This window comes from Sphaerodactylus townsendi, linkage group LG07 (assembly GCF_021028975.2).
Source record: "Sphaerodactylus townsendi isolate TG3544 linkage group LG07, MPM_Stown_v2.3, whole genome shotgun sequence".
Lineage (NCBI taxonomy): Eukaryota > Metazoa > Chordata > Lepidosauria > Squamata > Sphaerodactylidae > Sphaerodactylus > Sphaerodactylus townsendi.
In genome coordinates, this window is record NC_059431.1 from 25,126,528 (window position 1) to 25,132,527 (window position 6,000).

A 6,000-nucleotide genomic window follows, 5' to 3' on the forward strand; every position below is an offset into this window, starting at 1 on the left:
CAGAAAATGGTGGGGAAAAGAACTGTTTTCACTGGCAATGCTATATTTCTCTGTGTTATAAAAGGGGTAATTTATTTGTGAGATAGCTAGCACAGAACTTGCACAGAATAGGCAGCAGGCTAATGGGTCTATAGTTGTCTGGACAGGATATTGGAGCTTTCTTATATATAGGAACTACTATTGCTTTTTTCTATCTGACTGGGAACAGCAATTAAAGGGGCCCACCAGTGCTGACTAGATTTAAATACTGGTTGTTGTGGGTTTTCCGGGCTGGTGGCTGTGGTCTGGTAGATCTTGTTAACATACTTCCCTCTGTGATACACCTCTGTTAACATACTTCCCTCAGTGATACACCTCTGAAGATGCCAGCCACAGATGCAGGTGAAACGTTAGGAACAAGATCTACCAGACCATGGCCACACAGCCCGGAAAACCCACAACAACCAGTTGAATCCGGTAGTGAAAGCCTTTGACAATACATAGATTTAAATACTTCAGCTGAAATATAATCCGAGCCTGGAGCCTTATCATTGTTCAGTTGGTCAATTAGCTTGGTCACTTCTCGGTTGTAACAGGGTTCCACGGAGGAACTGTAGAGAGTGCATCCAAATTTTGGGCTTCATCATCTTCATATTGACCATTTTTTGGCCATCCATCCATCCATCCATCCATCCATCCATCCATCCATCCATCCATCCATCCATCCATCCATCCATCCATCCATCCATCCATCCATCCATCCATCCATCCATCCATCCATCCATCCATCCATCCATCCATCCATCCATCCACCCATCCACCCATCCACCCATCCACCCATCCACCCATCCACCCACCCAAACAAACCAGGGCTCTCCAACTTATTGCCCAGATGTTCATGGACTGTGATTCCCATCAGCACTGCCAATTCACCATGTTGGCAGGGACTGATGGGAATCATAATCCATGAACATCTGGAGGATCATAGGCTGGAGACCCCTGATTTAAACCTTACTTTCTTGTCCCCAGTGAGGATTCAAAGTGGCTTAGGGTTGCTAACTCCATGATGGGAAATTCCTAGAGATTTTGGGGTAGAGCCTGTATGGAGCGGGGCTTGGGGAGGGAAGAGAGTTCTGCCTAGAGTCTGCCTTCCAAAGCATCCATTTGCTCCAGGGTAATTGATGTCTGTTGTCTGAAGACCATTTGTAATGCTGGGAAATCTCTAGGTGCTACCTGGAGGTCAGCAACCCACAGCAGAACCACCTGGGAGAGAGTGAGTGGGTCAGAATCACCCAGCATGCTCCTTGTCCAAGTTAATGAAGTGGCAAAGGGCTTCATGTGAAAGAAATCTCTTCCACTCTTTTACCTGTTGCTTTCTATTTTGTTTTTGACATTCAAGAAGAGAGGGAGAGAGGAGAAGATCTCATCTCTTGAACATAAGAACATAAGAACTAGCCTGCTGGATCAGACCAGAGTCCATCTAGTCCAGCATTCTGCTACTCGCAGTGGCCCACCAGGTGCCTTTGGGAGCTCACATGCAGGATGTGAAAGCAATGGCCTTCTGCGGCTGTTGCTCCTGAGCACCTGGTCTGCTAAGGCATTTGCAATCTGAGATCAAGGAGGATCAAGATTGGTAGCCATAGATCGACTTCTCCTCCATAAATCTGTCCAAGCCCTTTTTAAAGCTATCCAGGTTAGTGGCTATCACCACCTCTTGTGGCAGCATATTCCAAACACCAATCAGACGTTGCGTGAAGAAGTGTTTCCTTTTATTAGTCCTAATTCTTCCCCCCAGCATTTTCAATGAATGCCCCCTGGTTCTAGTATTGTGAGAAAGAGAAAAATTTCTCTCTGTCAACATTTTCTACCCCATGCATAATTTTATAGACTTCAATCATATCCCCCCTCAGACGTCTCCAAACTAAAGGGGTTGCTTGATAAGAAGAAGATCAAGCAATAGCAGACAAGTTTCTCTGCAAAACAGCTTGCTTACCACTTCTGAACATTTGCACTGTGGTATGCAACAATAAAACAGGGCAGGTCACTGCCCGTGAGCGCGTGCTTCAGAACTCTGTCCAGAATTCTTGGAAATATGCTGGGATTACTTGGCAAAAAAAAAAAAAGTTCACATGGAAAAGATTCCCTAATAACAATAATTATTTTGAGATGTTACAATCATGCCTATTGGGAGACCACTAACAGAAGAATGTGCTACCCTCAAGTGCCCCTAATCCGTGCTGTCATTATTTCACACGAATGGGGCAATACGTGGATATTCTCTGAATGTTCAGCTTTGGTATACACCTCCTTAAAGCTGTAAATGTATAAAAAATTGTATAATTCACCCCAAAAATGTGTAATCCCACAGGGCCTGTAAGACAAAGCTATTCAACTGAACCTAGGGTTGAGCACAGTAACAGTGTTTTCTATTATCCCTGGCCTCCTTGTCCCTATTCCTCTTTTCCTTTCCTTTTCCTTGTCATTTCTTAATTCCCTTCCTTTCCCCACTAGTTAGAATTGATTTTTAGGCACTATGAAAATGAATAAATCATAACAGGATTTTAATGGGATTTTCTGTAACTGCCCTGAGCCCACCATGGGGAAGGCGGCATATGAATCAAATAATAAATAAATAAAATCAGGACTTTGTGTATCAGGAGCACTGTGGAGAGCAAGAGACTGTTCCCATTGCCCTGGCTTGGGAAATTCCTGCCATTTTGGGCGCAGATCCTGGGGAAGGTGGAGTTTAAAGAAGGGAAGGTGCTCAGCATGGAAGTAATGCAATAGTGTCGATTCTCCAAAGCTCAAAAAAGCAAAAGAAGCGGAGCAGTAAAAATGCAGTGTAAAGAAGAAAACTGACGTGCCACAAAGACCGAAACCAACCAAATGAAGTGAAAGTGTTTATCTAGTGCACGGAATGAAACATGTGAGCAGGCAAGCAAGCAACAAACAGCGCTATGGACACATTGACACGAAGGGAACCAACAAGATATCCATTAGGCACAGTCCATAAATTGCAGGAGCACCTGCTATATGCAACAAATCTAGCTGACAGATTTCACATGTAGAAATACTGAGGCTGATAAAACTTTTCACGTATGTAGAAATGATGTGACTGATAAGATTTCTCCCCTAGACAAGAATTTTAGATAAAACTTCTGTTTCACAGCGCAAAAAAGAAGAGGAGGAGCTGTTTGGATTTATACCCCACCTTTCTCTCCTGTAAGGAGACTCACAACAAACACCTTGTGAAGTAGATGGGGTTGAGAGAGTTTCAACGAACTGTGACTAGCCCAAGGTTACCCAGCAGGGATGTAGAAGTGTGGAACATCTGGTTCACTAGATAAGTCTCTGTCACTCAGGTGGAAAAGTGGGGAATCAAACCCAGTTCTCCAGATTAGAATCCACCTGCTCTTAACCACTACACTTACCATGTTATAGGTCGCTTGACCCTCCAAAGCTGCCATTTCATTCAGGGAAATTGATCTGTGCAGTCTGGAGCTTACCTGTAGCTTTGGGAGATACCCCGGCCCCATCTGGAGGTTGGTAGGCCTAGATGGTAGGCTTCTGATACACAGAAAAAATGACTAGAAAGATCAAAAGTTGCTGATCTAAAACATATGGGTTCCTCTCTCTTGTAACAGAATTTCATGCTGCCAGAGTTAAATGGAGTGAGCACTCTTCCACTACTGATTTTTCTATATGCACCAAAAGGGATATAGTTTGATTCATAAGCATGAACGCAGGGAAACCATCTGTTGGTGGGGGTGGGGGAACAGAATCCCTAAAAAAGAAAAAAAAGGAATGCATGACAGCTTGACTTGCTGTTGACTTCTTAAGTGACCAGTTCAAATAGCCAGGGGATATGTTAACTAAACCGACAACCAGATTCCAGCGGGTGGAGGTTATGACAACATTTGTCTTTCCAGCTGTGCGCTTGCCAAAATGGTCACAGGCACATTTCTTCTGTTTCTGAAGCCAGCCTCTACCGCACACTGCCGTGTATGTTTTTGATTCATTGAGGCACTTGCTAGACTGTCACACAACTCAGTCACCGAGCGCACAACCAATTATGGCACAAGCTGAGTACACATTCGGAAATTAGATTTACTTGTTATAACTTACGAATGTGTATCTGTGTCCTTTGGCAGCGGTTGGGGGAGAAGCATGAGGGCAAAAGCTTGAGATGCAAAATATCAGTTTGACATGAGCCTGTATAGGAAGGTGTCTTTTCTTGGGTCAGATAAATGTGCTCTTTTACACCTGTCATCTTCATTGGCTTCTAGCTTCTCTCCAGCATCTCAAGCCCATTCTTTTTTTAAAGACGAAGGGTAGGTTTTTATACCCCACATTTCTTTACTATAAGGAGTCTCAAAGTAGCTTATAATTACCTTCCCCTCCCTACAGCACCTTGTGAGGTAGGTGGGGCTGAGAGAGTTCCAAAAGAAATGTGAGTAACCCAAGGTCTCCCAGCAGACAGTATGTGGAAGAGTAGGGAATCAAACCCAGTTGTCCAGATTAGAGTTCTCCACTCTTAGCTACTAAACCACACCGAATATGCTAGGGATTTAATTTAAGACCCTCCAGAATAGAAAAGATATGCCTTATTATTGATGTGTGGCCATCCCTGGTAGTTTTCTATGACAGGACTTCATTTGAGCCAGGATTTACAGAGCTTAGCCGCAGTTAGCTACAATTTTCAGCACCAGAACATGAATTGCTGGAACATACTAATTACAAAAGAGGTGAATACCTTGGAGCAGATGGGGTATCTTTGGTCACCTTGATGTATGCAGATCCTGCTCCACATGTAAGATTGATGAGGGGTGGGGCTCATTGGGAAAGCATCTGTTTTCATGTAGAAGTCCCAGGTTCTCTTGCAGGCATCTGCAGGTAAAATTTGAGCAGTAGGAGTCTGGAGACCCTAGTTAGGCAAAATTGTCCTTGCCTTACACCACTGGCACCCCTGTGTTGTCAGAAGCAATTCAGATACCAGCAGCACAATCAAGTGTATGCCTTATTCCCCTTCCCCTTTACACAGGGCTTCCCAGCCCCTGGTGGGAAGGGGGAATCCCAACCACAGGTCCTGTTATATGTTGCCACTTGTAGCAATGGTAGAATATTTTTTTAAATGTAACTTCATCTTCTGATCAGAAGTGAGAAAAGGACACCTCTAAGAATTGCTGTAACTTTGCAAATTTACCATAGAGTTTCTGGCAATTCCTAGAAGAGCTACCCTTTGCCACTTCCGGTAAGAACTTCAAGTAAGTGCATAAGACTGCATTTAAAAATTCTCCCCCAGTCCTCCCACTGGTTCCCAGGCACTGCCTGGTTTGCTATGAACACACATGAACACACCGTGAACTGAATCAGCCCATTGGTCCATCCAGGTCAGTATTGTCTTTTCAGACTGGAAGAGTCTTTCCAAGGTCTCAGGTGGAATTCTTTCACATCACCTACTGCCTGGTCCTTTTAACTGGAGATGCTGGAGATAGGACCTGGACCTTCTCTACAATCTCCACTTTATGCAATTTGAGTGTGTATCCCTTGACATCAACATTTGTTGGTCAAAAGTGTTGGAATAATCTCCTGGTAATGGGGATTATCCCTGTTCACATTAAGCAGAGCGCACGGGTGGCTGAAGCACAGCAGAAGCCTTACCTTGTGTGCGTACATGTGAGGATTCCATGTGCATGTAAGCTTGCACAAAAGAAAGTTGGAGTCCGTTGTAGTTTCTAATCTAATAAAAGGAGTATTTATTCGTGAACTCCATTCTGGATAGAAAGGTAGGTAGATAGGTTCACTAATCTGTCCTAATCTAGCTGGATAGAGATGGATGCACAGAACACCCATCCTCCCTCTAGGCATGGTGAAAGAAGTAAGATGGAGAAGAGTGCGAGAAGGCGGAGGGAAGGAAGTCCCAGAGAGTATCAGTCTAACATCAAAGGGATAGAGCCAGCATGATAGAGTAAAGGTGTCAATCCCTAGGTCCCTATCTAGCCACTGGCTATCTAGTAAAAA